Source organism: Buteo buteo, chromosome 13 (assembly GCF_964188355.1).
Source record: "Buteo buteo chromosome 13, bButBut1.hap1.1, whole genome shotgun sequence".
In the NCBI taxonomy this organism is placed as follows: Eukaryota; Metazoa; Chordata; class Aves; order Accipitriformes; family Accipitridae; genus Buteo; species Buteo buteo.
The window spans coordinates 39,619,170-39,634,899 of NC_134183.1; the positions used below are offsets into that span (position 1 = coordinate 39,619,170).

General features: G+C 53.1%; 2 non-coding genes across 2 annotated transcripts; both read right to left on the reverse strand.

Annotated features, from left to right (window-relative positions):
* Nucleotides 1–827: 827 nt before the first annotated feature.
* On the reverse strand, nt 828–899 carry TRNAG-UCC (transfer RNA glycine (anticodon UCC)). The gene has a single exon. It is a non-coding gene; the product is annotated as a tRNA-Gly (tRNA).
* A 6,881-nt stretch (nt 900–7,780) lies between these two features.
* On the reverse strand, nt 7,781–7,862 carry TRNAS-AGA (transfer RNA serine (anticodon AGA)). Its single transcript has one exon. It is a non-coding gene; the product is annotated as a tRNA-Ser (tRNA).
* Nucleotides 7,863–15,730: the final 7,868 nt, after the last annotated feature.

The following is a 15,730-nucleotide window of genomic DNA, read 5'->3' on the forward strand; positions in this document are numbered from 1 at the left end:
TCCCACCAAGGGCGGCTGACAGGCGACTGCAGCACCTACACGCACTACAGGACTGCACAGTAGCCAGCACAGGGGCATCTCCTTGCAAAGGCCAAGGCACTCCTTCACGGGAGCAACCAAAGGAACCATCACAAATTACTTCTCTGCACATGCCAACACCATGCCCAGGGGCTCCGGGCACACATCTACCTTTCCCATGACTTCCTCCATTCCTCCAGGGCCGCAGGAGATGGCACGCTAAGCGTTTGGCCCACAATCCTGCCTCGTGGACTGTGCCTGGGGCAGCAAGGGTGCTTCCTTCTTCCCTCCTCGGAGCTGGGAAGGCTGGGCAAGGAGGGCTGTGCCACACCAACCTCTGGGTCAGTGCTGTGCCGATCTCAAGGAGCCAGTCTGTGGGAAAGGGGCTGGACACTCATGGTGAAAGCACAGAGGATGTGCCAAGTGCAGAGCAACGACTGAGCTCCCGTTCCTCTGGGGAAGAGGCTCACTTATTGCGCATGGTGCAGAGGAAGGAGGGCACAGATCTCTCAGGGACTTGTTGCTTCATGGAAGGAGGTAGTAGACTGTAAGGCATCTCAGGGGGTCACTAGTCCAAATGCCTGCCTAAAGCAGGGCTAGCCCCAAAGGTAGAGCAGGTGGCACAGTGCCTGAGCCCCACTGAAACTTGAGTGTGACACCCAGGCATGGAGAATGCCAAGGTTCTCCGGGCACCTGCTGCAGTGCTTCAACACTGCCTGAGAATCTCAGAATGGTACAAAGCAGCCGCTGCAGCCTGCTGTTGCTAAATGGGGAAGGCACTGTGGAGCCAGGCAGAAGAAAAGTTGGTCTGCGTTGGCCAGGAATCGAACCCGGGTCAACTGCTTGGAAGGCAGCTATGCTCACCACTATACCACCAACGCTCCTGCATGCACTGCTGCCTCCCGCTCCTCCAGCCCAGAGCCTGGCCTCCCTCCTGCTCCTCCACGTCCCATTCCTGACTGCCTCCTGCTCTGCCAGGTCACCAACTGCCCTCTTGCCTGCTCCTCCGCTTCACAGACTATCCCACCTCCTCCTTCCAGCCCCCTGCACACATACACACGACCTCAACCGGCTGGCACGTGGGTGTGCTTCTCTGCCTGTGAGCTGTTGGCTACGGAAACTCCAGCTGCTGGCTGCTGGTAATGGTCACGCTCCCCATCTGCGTTCATATGTGGGCCAGCTGCGCACGTACTATGCAGGTGCATGTGCATTTGCGTGCACGTACCTGTGGTGCTTTAAGCACAGACAAACGCCCACCCAGCTGCTCATTACTTTCCCCACCCGCAGGGCCATGCAGAGCACTGAAAACACAATGAGAAATCTCATGGCTCAAGATAAACACACGGACAGGGCTTAGCAAAAACTCTTGTGGGAAAATCAGGCTTGACTTGGGCAAAATCAATTCTTGGACACTTAAACCAGATGCAAGTAGTGAGAAACACAAAGGCAAACAGAAAACACCGCCTTTCCTCTCCCCTGTGCCGGGACAACTTCAGTGCTTCACACCAGACTCCTTTACCTGTCCAAGCAGGATGTGTCTCTGCTCTTACACACTCTGTTTTTTCCTCCCACCTCTCTCCGCCCGGCGTTTTCTGCCCTTTCGGGAATTTGTTTTCACAGAGGGGCCACCAATGTTGACGACGGCTCAGCTGTCTTGTGCGGTGGGTCCACTGCGGAGCTGGAACTGGCTGTGTCTGACACAGGGCAGCCCGTTATCTCTTCCCACAGAGGCCATTGTGCAGCACCCCCTGACCCCTCCACTACCAAAACCTTGCCATGGCTAGCCAATACAGTGCCCATGGGGAATACCAGAGGGCATAACGCTGAGGTAGCGCGGTCGGAGGCTGCCCCGGTCAGAGTCTGCCCCAGTCGGAGTCACAGTCAGGCTGTCCTGGGCTAACGTGTGGTTGCATGATGTACCCTTTGGTTGAATTAAAAAGGCACAGCAACCAGCCTGGGTTTCTTCCTAGGCACTGGATACGTCCGAAGCTTGTAGACGTGTGTAGTAGCAGCTCAGCAATCAGCAAGTAAAAAGCAGGCAATGCTAGGGTAACAATTCTCTGTCTATATAATGTGCAAATAGGCCAGGTGGATCATTTCTAGCACAAGTTTCTTGGTCTATAGAACTTGGCCGGATATGAGCATCTGCCACATTCCATGCTGCGTGCCCGTAAGCAATTTGCGTTGCAGGACTCCGCGCATTACCTGTTCCTGGGCTAAAACCTGCCTTGTGCTGCCACTGGTTTTGGTGATGGATGATTGCTTTGGTGAATGCCCACGCCGGCACTGATGAACGATGAAGTACATGTGACCAGGACATACCTTCCCCGACATACATGGGGGGCACCGTTTTCTTTCAGCTGCCATTTTCTTATTAAGCACCATAACCACCATGTTTTCCTACTGCTCTGTGATTGGCTGACAGCCATTTCTGGACCCCGTTGTACCCACCTGCTCTCAGGCAGACCTGTGATTGGCTGCCAGGACCAGCCAACCCTACCTGTGTACCCAGAAGCACGTCAGGCAAGGAAGCCCCCACTCGCTAAACAAAGGGAAGAGGCATCTTCTGACAGCGTCATTCCCTGTGGCCTCTCCTACTGCTTTGTGATTGCCGGACGGCCATTTTTGACACTGTCATGCCCACATGTTCTCAGATCTCCCTCTCAGGGACTGTCTGCTTCCTTTGGACCAAGAAGTGTGTGGATATAAAAAGATATACCATGCAGTGGTATCCACTCTGGAATGAAGACGAGCACTTAGCACAAGCGATATTCCTGTGGATGGCCCATTGCCTGCAGAGCCAGAGGCGACCTCACAGTCGACATGCAAGCGATCTTCTGGCTTCTGGCCAGTCAGGTACTCAGGTAGCAGGGAGCTCACCTGCAGATCCCCGTGCTATCTTTCTGCTGCCAGCTCGTGAAGCACTTCCAGGAAGAAAGACCCATAGAAGAGGCCACTCTCCATTATCTTTGAAAGGTCGCGACAACTGGGAGAGGTTCCTGAGTCCTGGAAGAAAGTCATTGTCACTCCTATCTTCCCAAAAGGCACAAAGGAGAATGGGGGCAATAGCAGGCTGGTCCGCCTCACCTCGATCCCTGGGAAGGGGAAGAAGCAACTCATCCTGGAAACCCTTTGCACACCCATGAAGAACAAGAATGCGATTGGTCTTGTTTTCATTTCGTTCTACTCCTAGCTCATTTCTGTCAGACTGTGCTTTTCTGGTTTTGGGGGGGCTTGGGGGGGTGGTTTTTTGTGTGTGTGTGTGTGTGTGTGTGTGTGAGAGGGGTATTTGCTAGGAGATCTCAAGCTGCACTAGCCAGTGAGGAGAGTGGATTGGCATCAGGGACTGCCCAGGGTTGGAGCAGGACACTGGACAAACCAGGCCTGGGCTCCAGGCATGGATTCTGCACAGACCTGTGGTACAGTCTAGGGTTCAGAGCACCTGCTGACGTGCACATGGGAGTGAGGGGGTGGGTGTCCAGCACTGAATTCCAGTCCTGAGCAGCCAGAAGAGAGGGAAAGACTCGGGCTATGTGTGAGTTTTGTCTTGTAGTGAGCAAGAGAAGACAAAGAAAACACCGCCATGCCTCCCAATTTTTCCAGGCTCAGCTGCACTCCTTCACTGCAGACTACTCCAGCATGGGTTCTCCCCATGCTGCGCTTCTGAACAGGAAAATCTCTTTCAGCGTGGGCTCTTCCACAGGCTTCAGGCCCATCAGGGAAGTCTTCACTGGCGTGCCTTCTCCGCAGGTTGCAGATCCCTCAGGAGTATCCACCTGCTCCAGCCAGCATGGGTGCCCTGGTTGCCACAAGCTTTGCAGATGGCTCAGTGTGGTGGAGGCCCCTGGAACCAGCTGTGTGTGTGGTGCAGGGCAGCCCCTTAGCTCTTCCCCACAGAGGCCACCCTGCAGCAGCCCCTCTCCCCACCACTGCCAACACCTAGCCACGTATGGCCAATACAGTGCCCACGGGGAATACCTACTGTCCTGGTTGCAGCTGGGATAGAGTTAACTGTCTTCCTAGTAGCTGGTGCAGTGCTATGTTTTGTGTTCAGTATGTGAAGAATGTTGATAACACACTGATGTTTTCAGTTGTTGCTCAGTAGTGTTTAGACTATAGTCAAGGATTTTTCAGCTTCTCATGCCCAGCCAGGGCACCTGACCCAAACTGGCCAATGGTGTATTCCATACCATGTGACGTCCCATCTAGTTTAGGAACTGGGAACAGGGGGGGCAGGGATTTGCCGCTTGGGGACTGGCTGGGTGTCGGTCGGCGGGTGGTGAGCAATTGCCCTGCACATCATTTGTACATTTCAATCCTTTTATTACTACTGCTGTCATTTTATTAGTGTTATCATTATCATTATTAGTTTCTTCTTTTCTGTTCTATTAAACTGTTCTTATCTCAACCCAGGAGTTTTACTTCTTTTCCTAATTTTCTCCCCCATCCCACTGGGTGGGGCGGGGAGTGAGTGAGCGGCTGCGTGGTGCTTAGTTGCTGGCTGGGGTTAAACCACGACACCTACTCAGCCCTGCTCCTGGCTGGAGCTGCGAGTGAGCACGGCAGCAAACAGACTAGGATGGAGAACCCCCCCAGATGGTCAAGCTGATTGCATTGGTGTTTGCCAAAGTAGCAGCAGCCTTGTCCTCCTCCTCCCCACCTGCAGATTCCTGGAGGTCCCTGCTTGCGGCTGGGAAGTTGGGATTGAGCTGCCGGATGGGAAGGGAGAAACGCCTGTGTCCCCAAGCCACCCACTTCCTTGTGGGGGGAGCTCTGCCTGCTGCTCCACAGCCACCCGTCTGCCTTGGCGAGGGGCACTATGGGAGTGCTGGCTCCTAAGAAGGCAAAGGAGAAAGAAGGTGGCAGTGGCAGAGAGAAGGGCTGAGGGAACAGGAGGGCCGTGGCCATGGGTGCCCAGAGAGCTAGAGCAGTGCAGGTTAAAAGTTGCTGGGAGAGGCAGCAGCTGTCAGGAGGAGGGAAAAAAAGGGCCAGTTAGCAGAGGATGGTTTCGATCCATCAACCTCTGGGTTATGGGCCCAGCACGCTTCCGCTGCGCCACTCTGCTCCCCCCAGCACCTCTGCCGGCACCTCCCACGGCCCTGCCTGATGCTCCCTGGCACTGCCAGCCCTCATGCCTCCTTCCCTTCCTCTGTCCTGTGCCCTCACGCGGGCCAGGAAATGGGCTCTCTGGAAAGTTCACCTCCTTTGGGCCTGGGGTGGCAGCTCAAGGGCCTTGCCTTGCCCTTCTCCCCACATCTCCTGCCCATAACCCTGCATGGGGACTTTCTTCTTGGCCACCCAAGCTGGCTCTGCAGGCACTGGAGGAAACCCCGGAGCGAGGGGGCAGCCTTGTTGCTTTGCAGGGCAGAGGGGAGCTGCTCTCCAGCGAGCTCAGGACGACTGCCACCCTGCCCAGGAATCCAGCTCCCAGGGGGCTGTGGGACTGTGCCCAGCGTCAACGTCCGTTCTTTTTCCGGCCGAGGAGGGAGACAAGGACGCTTAGCATTACCAAGCGTAGAATTACCAAGGGAATTAATCCTCCTATTTAGGCTGGGCAGGTAGTGGTGGCCCAACCTAATGCATGGAGGACCCCGAGATAGAGGAAAGCAGGGTTGGCATACGTTTACAATACAGTTGTGTCGACCAATCAAATTACTCATGTTAAGGGGTGGGCTAATCAGTTACTATTGCTCCCAAGATCAGTATGTGCTTCTCCCGGGCAGGTGGTGTGGACAGATGCTCAGTGGGGTGTTAATCTTCATTGTTCTAAACCAATGTCCCTTGCAGGTGGAGGGGCTTTATACTCGATTTAGGTTGATTGCTGTTCTGGCCGTGGCTGTATACCCGGGTTTTTTTGAAAGACAAATCTCCCAATCTCCCATTGGTTTATCATCTGCATGGGGTGTTCTCAGCCAGTGAGAGCCAGTCTAGGTTGGGTCGTCAGGTGACGTTGATGCTGAGGTAAAAGCCCTTAGTCCTAGGCAGTGTTTGTTCTTCTAAGCAAGTTGTCTAGCAGTTGGCACCTTGCCTTTCACACCAGCGGTGAGGGCCTTGCCCTGCCAGTGCTGTGCTGTGCTCCCCCACAGCTCCTGGCTTGTCCTCCCTCCTGGCACAGGCCTGCCCTGGCTGCTCCCTGACAGCCGAGGGCTGCCCCCGCCACCGTGCAGGGTGCCGAAGAGCCAGAGAAACCCCTCCTCTCCGTGCCTGGTGCCATTCCTGTCCTGCCCAGCACTGCTGGGAGTGGAGGTGGTTCCCAGTCACCACAGGACAGGGCTGACCCACCCGCACTGGGTGGTGGCCAGGCTTAAATGCTGCCAGGTGTCCCAGGGAAGGCTCTGGGCAGGCTGAGCTGGTAAAGCCTCTTGGTGAGGGTGAGGGATGAGGTGGCAGTGCTGAGGCCTGCATTTTTGGGCTTGTGTTTGCTGGTGCCCCGTCCCATCCACAGGCCAGAGCATGCAGCGGAGACAAAAGCAGGATGGAGAGCGCTGGGATGTGGGTGCTGATGTGAGCATGGGGATCATGGCCCCAGCCTATCTGCTATTGCTCGGGGGAAAGTATTTCGCTGCAGATCAAGAGGTCCCTGGCTCTGCTCCAGGTGCCCTCTCCATTGCCCCTTTCCTTCTCCGTTCATACTGACTCTCTCTCTGAGCTTCTTTTTCCCTTGCAATGCTTCCCCCACCCTCAGTGGCATGGCTGCAGGGAAAGGACCATGCACCAGCAATGGGCTTGTCTCTCCTTCTCTTTGGCTGGTCGCTCACTGCACGTGTCCCTCAGGGTTTCCCTTTTCCTTAAGATGCTGAACCACCCAGGCAGGCTACCAACAGGTCCTCCTCCGCTGCTGCTCTGTTGGGAGCAGCTGGGTATGCGACTGAAAGAAGCCCTCTGGGAAGCCTCTGGCTCTTTTCTATCCTGCCCATCAGGGTCGGTGATGGCAGGGCATGGTCTCCTGAAGGCACAGGCACCACCATGGCCTCTTCTGCACTTCCATGTCTTTCCCATAAGAGGAGGAGACAGGAGAGCCCCACCCCTCATCACCTCATCCTTAAGCCAAATTTGGGAAAGGCCCCTGAGAAAGGTTGGCCATGTGTGCAAGGACTGGGGACGGGTCAGGCAGAATATCCCCAGGACCCCAGGCAAGGTCTTAGGTCTATGATGTGTCTTCAATTCATTGTTAGCAATGAGGTCAAAAGAAGGACCTCTTCTGTAGCTCATAGTTGGTGCTGGCCCCTTCTCTTCCCCCCACCCCCACCCCTTGCCTGCTGCTCCACACCAGTCTGCCTTTGTGAGACCTAAAGTGAGGGGCACTTTGTGAGTGCTGGCAAGACCTCAGATCCAGGAGGTGCCTCCCCTTCATCTTTAGCAATGAGGGCCATGCTGTGCAGGCTGTCTTTGGAGGTGAGCTGCTGTAGGTTCAGGCCTAGGGAGGACAGACAGCTGGTAGGGTTGTTCTGCATGAGGTCTGAGGTGAGATCAGGCTCTTAAGTTCTGCTCAAGAGCCAACAACGTTGGCCCTCTTGTCATGGCTGGTACTCGGCACTGGTCCATTCTCTTCCCCAACATGCCTACCTTGTCAACGGGAGCAGGATTTCCCTTTCATCCAGGAATTTGGGGGGGGGTGGGGGGGTGGGGGAGGGAGCGAGGACAAGTGCCTTAGGCAAGGGGCTTTCACTGTCTCCCTGGGCACCAGGCACAGTGTGCAGCTGAGTCCCACTGCTGGCTGCAGCGTGGTCAATTGCAGGGAGCCCAAAAGGGGACTGCGCCCCGTAGTTGACAGGATTCGAACCTGCGCGGGGAAACCCCAATGGATTTCTAGTCCATCGCCTTCACCACTCGGCCACAACTACCTGCTCCAGCCCTCTCTGCCCTGCTGATCACGTGCCCTGTGCAATGACACCCGGCTCCCTGGGAGTTTCAGGGCTAGGCTCCACTCGAAGATTTGCAGTTGGGACCTGCACTGAGCATGACGGGCACCTGCTGCCAGCCTTGCAGAGGTCTTGAGAGGCGTAACCCCAGGGGCTACAGCTGAAGCTCCCAGCGCCTTGTCCTCAGCCGGGCACCTGGGATATCCTGCCACGGGAGGGGGGATGGTTTCACCCTCCAGCTGGTGTCTCTGCTGCTTCCAGGGAAGAAGAGAAGGCAGCTGTGTGGAGACAACCAGTGTGAGGTGAGATATTAGACCCCACTTTGCTTCTCAGATTTATCTGAGGGGGCCTCCAAGCCTGCTGTGAGCACTACGGTGGGGACACTGCTGCAGGGCAGGTGGTGATCTGCCTGCAGCACTTCCAGCCTCTTGGGGACGTAGGGCGGCGTCAGCCCTTCAACAAAGACCATGACCGCCGTGCAGGTTGTTGGCGTCTAGGGGCAATGGTTTGCGAGAGTGGGAGAGATCCATGGAAAAGGCGAGGTAGAGACTGGCTGAGCTAAAGCGTGGGCGGGCAAAGGGAGAATAAACGGGGGGTGTGGGTGACTTAGAGGGAGACTGGGGAGAGCTTGATTTGGTGGAATAGGTATGTGCAGAGCTTTTTTCCACCACTGCAAGCATTGTCCAGTTCCTGAGCAAGGACCAAAATATCAAACGATCCACAAAAGCGGTAATTTACACCACCAGATGAAAGCGGCTCCCCTTCTGTCTTGGCTCTGGAGCAGGAAAATGGCGTTAAGGAGGCAGTGTGGAGGGGGTGCACCTGGCAGTGTCTGACTGCATGCAGAACAAGGGTGGGAGGTGGTTGCAGTCGAGAGGCTGAGCATGAGGAGTGGCTTGAGGAAGTGTGTGTGCGGGGGGCTGGAGGGAGGAGGCCAGCCAGTCTGTGGAGTGGAGGAGCAGGAGGCTGGCCAGGCTCTGATCTGGAGGAGCAGGAGGCAGCACTGCCCACAGGTGCATTGCTGGAATATTAGTGAGCACAGCTGCTTTCCAAGCCGTTGACCCAGCTTTGATTCCTGGCCAAGGCAGAGAGACGTCTCTTCAGGCTGGCTCCAGGGTGAGTGCCTTACATCTTCTGCAGGCAGGCTCTTCTGCTCAGAAAATGCCCAGCTTTCCCCTGGGGTTTCAAGCCAGTCCCTTTACCTCATTGCGGCCTTGAGACCGACTGAGGCCAGTGCTTTCTGCCTGTTGGGAGGGCTCCAGGCTGGGCTCCTCACTGTAGTGAGGTGGTACAGGAGCCAGGAGGGAGGCTTTTTTTGGCCTGGCACAGAACTGCACCTGCTGCTGCTCCTCCTGCTGCTGCTGCTGCTGCTGCTGCTGCTGCTGCTGCTGCTGCTGGTTGCACCTGGCAAGAAAAGCATGCTGCCATGGCAGGGTACAGATGAAGATCAATAACGCTGTCCTGGTTTCAGCTGGGATAGAGTTAACTCTCTTCCTAGTAGCTGGTACGGTGCTATGTTCTGAGTTCAGTATGCAAAGAATGTTGATAATGCTGATGTTTTCAGTTGTTGCTAAGTAGTGTTTAGACCAAAGCCAAGGATTTTTCAGCTTCTCAAGCCCAGCCAGCGAGAAAGCTGGAGGGGCACAAGAAGCTGGCCCAGGACACTGCCAGGGCAGCTGGCCCAAACTGGCCAACGGGGTATTCCATACCATGTGACGTCCCATCTAGTATAGGAACTGGGGGGTGGGGGCAGGGAATGGCCGCTCAGGGACTAGCTGGGTGTCGGTCGGCGGGTGGTGAGCAATTGCACTGCGCATCATTTGTACATTCCAATCCTTTTATTATTGCTGTTTTCATTTTATTAGTGTTATCATTATCATTATTAGTTTCTTCTTTCCTGTTCTATTAAACCGTTCTTCTCTCAACCCACGAGTTTTACTTCTTTTCCCAATTCTCTCTCCCATCCCACTGGGTGGGGGGGAGTGAGTGAGTGAGCGGCTACATGGTGCTAAGTTGCTGGCTGGGGTTAAACCACGACAGTCCTTTTTTGGCGCCCAACGTGGGGCCCGAAGGGTTGAGATAACGACAAACCTGACCAGAGCTCGTTAAAACAAATTTGTTATAAGCATTCATTATATTGGTCTAATAGTCACTGGTCATTATGTCGATTTATGTGTTCTTAGAGTTGTTGCTCTGGTTTTTGAAGTTCTGTTATGTATCACCTCCTTTGCTGTCTGTAGTCCCTCTTCTGCTGCTTATCATCTGTGGGAGGCGGATTAAGGTTTTCGCTTTGATGTATTGTATAACACTGGTTTATGGTATGATGAAGTCATCGGTTGTGGGATTAATCTGGTGTTTGCGCTCAGCATTGTCACCTTTATACTCCGGGAGCCATCTGTGGGAAACTATTAATAATTACACCATTTACCTTTCCTCCTTGGGAAACCAGTCTATGGGTGGGATACCTCTCTTCCCCTCTCCTTTCTCCTTCAGTCCAGTTACAATGGTGTTTGAGAAGTTTGAAAAATTTGAATACCCTTGGGATGTTGAGACCAGCATGGTCCTAGCTCTTCTGCTAGGAATTAGCATGCTCCTGAATGTGGTTCAGCTCTTGTTTAAGGTTAAACAACTATTTAAGAAGATCACCCAGAGATCTGCCCCGAGGCTGGATAATTATGAGTGGCAGGGTGTGTGGGGTAGTATGGGCAAGTACCTAGAGAAGTGGGCACATCCAGTGTTTTGGAAATTCACCCCTGAACAAGTGCAGAATCCGGAAGAACTAGTAAAATCTTTGGAAAAGGTATGCTGTCACCCTGGCAGCTCCAGAGAGATACAAATCACTGCAATGTGCTCGGGCCTGGCCCGTGCTTATCGAGCCCTGTTCAACACCACTCAGTACCCTCAAGGGGAGGAGAAGGTCTCTGGACCTAACAACGAAACAATGAGCTCTGCGGTCACCCAAACCTCGGCAACGGGTGCTGTGGCCCCTCCAGCCCCGGTGACAAGCATTGAGGCCACCCAGACCTTGGCGACAGGCACCGCGACCCCTCCAGCCCCGGCAACGAGCACGGCAGCTACCCAAACCTCAGCAACGGGCACTGCGGTCCCTCCAGCCCCAGCGATGAGCACTGCTGCTACCCAAACCTCGGCAACAGACACTGCGGTTATCCAAAACCCGGCGAGCGATACTGCAACTGAACCAGCGGACCAACCTGCACCAGTATCAGTTGCCCCCGTACAGAAAAAGAAATATACAAAAAAGTCAGCTTGCTTAGCGAAGGATGAAGGTGAACCAGGGTCATCACGGGAACCGGAGGAAGAGGCAGAACCAGAGGTAATAACCCGGTCCCTATCCTTGAGTGAGCTGCGGGATTTGCGAAAAGATTTCGGTCACCATATAGGTGAGCATATTATCGCCTGGCTCCTCCGATGCTGGGACAATGGGGCTAATAGCTTGGAATTAGAAGGTAGGGAAGCCAAGCAGTTGGGATCGCTTGCCAGGGAAGGTGGCATTGACAAGGCAATTGGAAAAGGGACACAAGCCATCAGCCTCTGGAGGCGACTCCTGTCAAGTGTGAAGGAAAGGTACCCCTTTAAGGAAGATGTTATATGTCAATCAAGCAAGTGGACCACCATGGAAAAAGGTATCCAATATCTGAGGGAATTAGCTGTGCTAGAGACGATTCATCATGACCCGGACAACCCACAATTACTCAAAGATCCAGGCGAAGTCCAATGCACACGACCCATGTGGCGGAAGTTTGTACAGAGCGCGCCATCGTCCTATGCCAACTCACTGGCAATAATGACCTGGAAAGACGCAGAGGCACCGACAGTGGATGAAGTGGCTTGCCAACTCCGTCAATACGAAGAAAATCTCTCCTCCTCCCTACAAGCCTGCATTTCGGCTGTGGAGCTGTCCGAGGTTTTCCAGCAATTCAAGGAGGATATGTCCTATTGCCCACCTGTAAGGACCAATGTCTCAGCTATTAGGAGTGAGGGCTCCTCTGCCCAAGAGACAGAATATAGAAGGTACACACCGCAAGGTGCCCTGTGGTTTTACCTATGTGATCATGGAGAGGGCATGAGGAAATGGGATGGAAAACCTACCTCGGTCCTAAATGCACGGGTACGTGAACTGCGAGGAAAAACCACCACAAAAGGGGATTCTACCAGGAAAAATGCCAGTCCAGTTTCCAAACAGAGTAGAAGGGCTGATCTGATTTCTGATCCTCTTGAAGGGAATTCTGAGCCAATTTTACGAGAAGTGAATACTGGATACTCTGACCAGAATTAGAGGGGCCCTGCCTCCAGCCAGGTGGAGGAAAGGGATAACTGGGTCTATTGGACTGTGTGGATTCGATGGCCTGGCACGTCAGACCCACAGGAGTATAAGGCTCTAGTAGACACTGGCGCACAGTGCACTCTAATGCCATCAAGTTATAAAGGGGCAGAACCCATTTGTATTTCTGGTGTGACGGGGGATCCCAAGAGTTAACTGTATTGGAAGCTGAAGTAAGCCTAACTGGAAATGAACGGCAGAAACACCCCATCGTGACTGGTCCAGAGGCTCTGTGTATCCTTGGCATAGACTATCTCAGGAGAGGGTATTTTAAGGACCTGGAGGGGTGTCAATGGGCTTTTGGTATAGCTGCCTTGGAGATGGAGGGCACTGAACAGCTGTCTACCCTGCCTGGTCTCTCTCAAGACCCTTCGATTGTGGGGTTGCTGAAGGTTGAAGAACAAGTGCCAACTGCTACCATGACGGTGCAGCGGCAGCAATATCGCACCAGCCGAGACTCTCTGATTCCCATCCACAAGTTGATTCGCCAACTGGAGAGCCAAGGAGTGATCAGCAAGACTCGCTCACCCTGTAGTAGTCCCATATGGCCAGTGAGAAAGTCTAATGGGGAGTGGAGACTAACAGTTGACTATCGCGGCCTGAATGAAGTTAGCCACCGCTGAGTGCTGCCGTTCCAGATATGCTAGAACTTCAATACAAACTAGAGTCAAAGGCAGCCAAGTGGTATGCCACAATTGACATTGCTAATGCATTTTTCTCAATCCCTCTGGCGGCAGAGTGTCGTCCACAATTTGCCTTTACTTGGAGGGGTGTCCAGTACACTTGGAATCGATTGCCCCAGGGGTGGAAACACAGCCCCACCATTTGCCATGGACTAATCCAGACTGCACTGGAAAAAGGTGAAGCTCCGGAACACCTGCAATACATTGATGACATCATTGTATGGGGCAACACGGCAGAAGAAGTCTTTGAGAAAGGGAAGAAAATAATCCAAATCCTTCTGAAAGCCGGTTTTGCCATAAAAGAAAGTAAGGTCAAGGGACCTGCACAGGAGATCCAGTTTTTAGGAATAAAATGGCAAGATGGACGACGTCAGATCCCAATGGACGTAAGTAACAAAATAGCAGCTCTGTCTCCACCGACTAGTAAAAAGGAAACACAGGCTTTCTTAGGCGTCGTGGGTTTTTGGAGAATGCATATGCCAAATTACAGTCTGATTGTAAGCCCTCTCTATCAAGTGACCCGGAAGAAGAATGATTTTGAATGGGGCCCTGAGCAACAACAAGCCTTTGAACAAATTAAGCGGGAGATTGTTCATGCAGTAGCCCTTGGACCAGTCTGGGCAGGACAAGATGTTAAAAATGTGCTCTACACTGCAGCCGGGGAGAACGGCCCTACCTGGAGCCTCTGGCAGAAAGCACCTGGGAACACCTGAGGCCGACCCCTGGGGTTTTGAAGTCGAGGATATCGAGGATCTGAGGCTCGCTATACTCCAACTGAAAAAGAGATATTGACAGCGTATGAAGGAGTTCAAGCTGCCTCAGAAGCGGTTGGTGCTGAAACACAGCTCCTCTTAGCACCCCGACTGCCAGTGCTGGGCTGGATGTTCAAAGGGAGGGTCTCCTCTACACATCACGTGACTGATGCCACATGGAGTAAGTGGATTGCACTGATCACACAACAGGCTCGCATAGGAAACCCCAGTCACCCAGGAATTTTAGAAGTGATCATGGACGGGCCAGAAGGCAAAGATTTTGGAATGTCGCCAGAGGAGGAGGTGACACGTGCTGAAGAAGCCCCGCTGTATAATAAACTGCCAGAAAATGAGAGGCAATATGCCCTGTTCACTGATGGATCCTGTCACATTGTGGGAAAGCATCGGAGGTGGAAGGCTGCTGTATGGAGTCCTACACGACAAGTTGCAGAAACTGCTGAAGGAGAAGGTGAATCGAGTCAGTTTGCAGAGGTGAAAGCCATCCAGCAAGCATTAGACATTGCTGAAAGAGAAAAGTGGCCAGTGCTCTATCTCTATACTGACTCATGGATGGTGGCAAATGCCCTGTGGGGGTGGTTACAGCAATGGAAGCAGAGCAACTGGCAGAGCAGAGGTAAACCCATTTGGGCTGCCGCACTGTGGCAAGATATTGCGTCCTGGCTAGAGAATCTGGTTGTAAAAGTACGTCATGTAGATGCTCACGTACCCAAGGGTCGGGCCACTGAAGAACATCAAAACAACCAACAGGCAGATCAGGCCAATAAGATTGAAGTGTCTCAGGTGGACCTGGACTGGCAACATAAGGGTGAGCTATTTATGGCTCAGTGGGCCCATGATACTTCAGGCCATCAGGGAAGAGATGCAACATATAGATGGGCTCGTGATCAAGGGGTGGACTTGACCATGGACACTATCACACAGGTTATCCATGAATGTGAAACATGTGCTGCAATTAAGCAAGCCAAGCGGTTAAAGCCCCTGTGGTTTGGAGGGGCGATGGCTGAAATATAAATATGGGGAAGCCTGGCAGATTGACTATATCACACTCCCACAAACTCACCAAGGCAAGTACTATGTGCTTACAATGGTGGAAGCAACCACCAGATGGCTGGAAACATATTCTGTACCCCATGCCACCGCCCAGAACACTATCCTGGGCCTTGAAAAGCAGGTCTTGTGGCGACATGGCACCCCAGAAAGAACTGAGTCAGACAACGGGACTCATTTCCAAAACAACCTCATAGACACCTGGGCCAAAGAGCATGGCATTGAGTGGGTGTATCATATCCCCTATCATGCACCAGCCTCTGGGAAAATTGAGCGATACAATGGACTTTAAAGACTACATTGAAAGCAATGGGGCAGGGGGAACTTTCAAACATTGGGATACACATTTAGCAAAAGCCACCTGGTTAGTCAACACCAGAGGATCTGCCAGTCGGGGTGGCCCTGCCCAGTCAGAATTTTTACATACTGTGGAAGGGGATAAAGTCCCTGTAGTGCACATAAAAAAATATGTTAGGGAAGACAGTCTGGGTTACTCCTGCCTCAGGAAAAGGTAAACCCATTCGTGGGATTGCTTTTGCTCAATGGCCTGGGTGCACTTGGTGGGTGATGCGAAAAGATGGAGAAGTCCAAGGTGTGCCTCAAGGGGATTTGATTTTAGGTGAGAATAGCCAGAAGTAAACTGTATGATATTAGTTGCTATATAACCCTGCTACTGTATGTTATCATTACTATAATTGTTATATGCTATATCCATAGTACTATAGTAAGAATCACTTAGATGAAGCAAGAATGAACTATGATAAAACTGAGCGAAGCACAGCAGTGATGGAACCAGAATTGACTCCAGCATGCAACAACCCAACGGTGCACACCATCCTCCTGCTGCGTCCAATGTCACCTGCTCATTGCACCGGGCTGAAGCCCAATTCTGCTCTACCGACTGAGAGGACTTTGCACCATCCCTCCTGCCCAGAAAGACTGGTAGGACAGATGGCACCCTGAGTCAGGAACTAAATTAACTCAATGAACACTTTATGAACATGA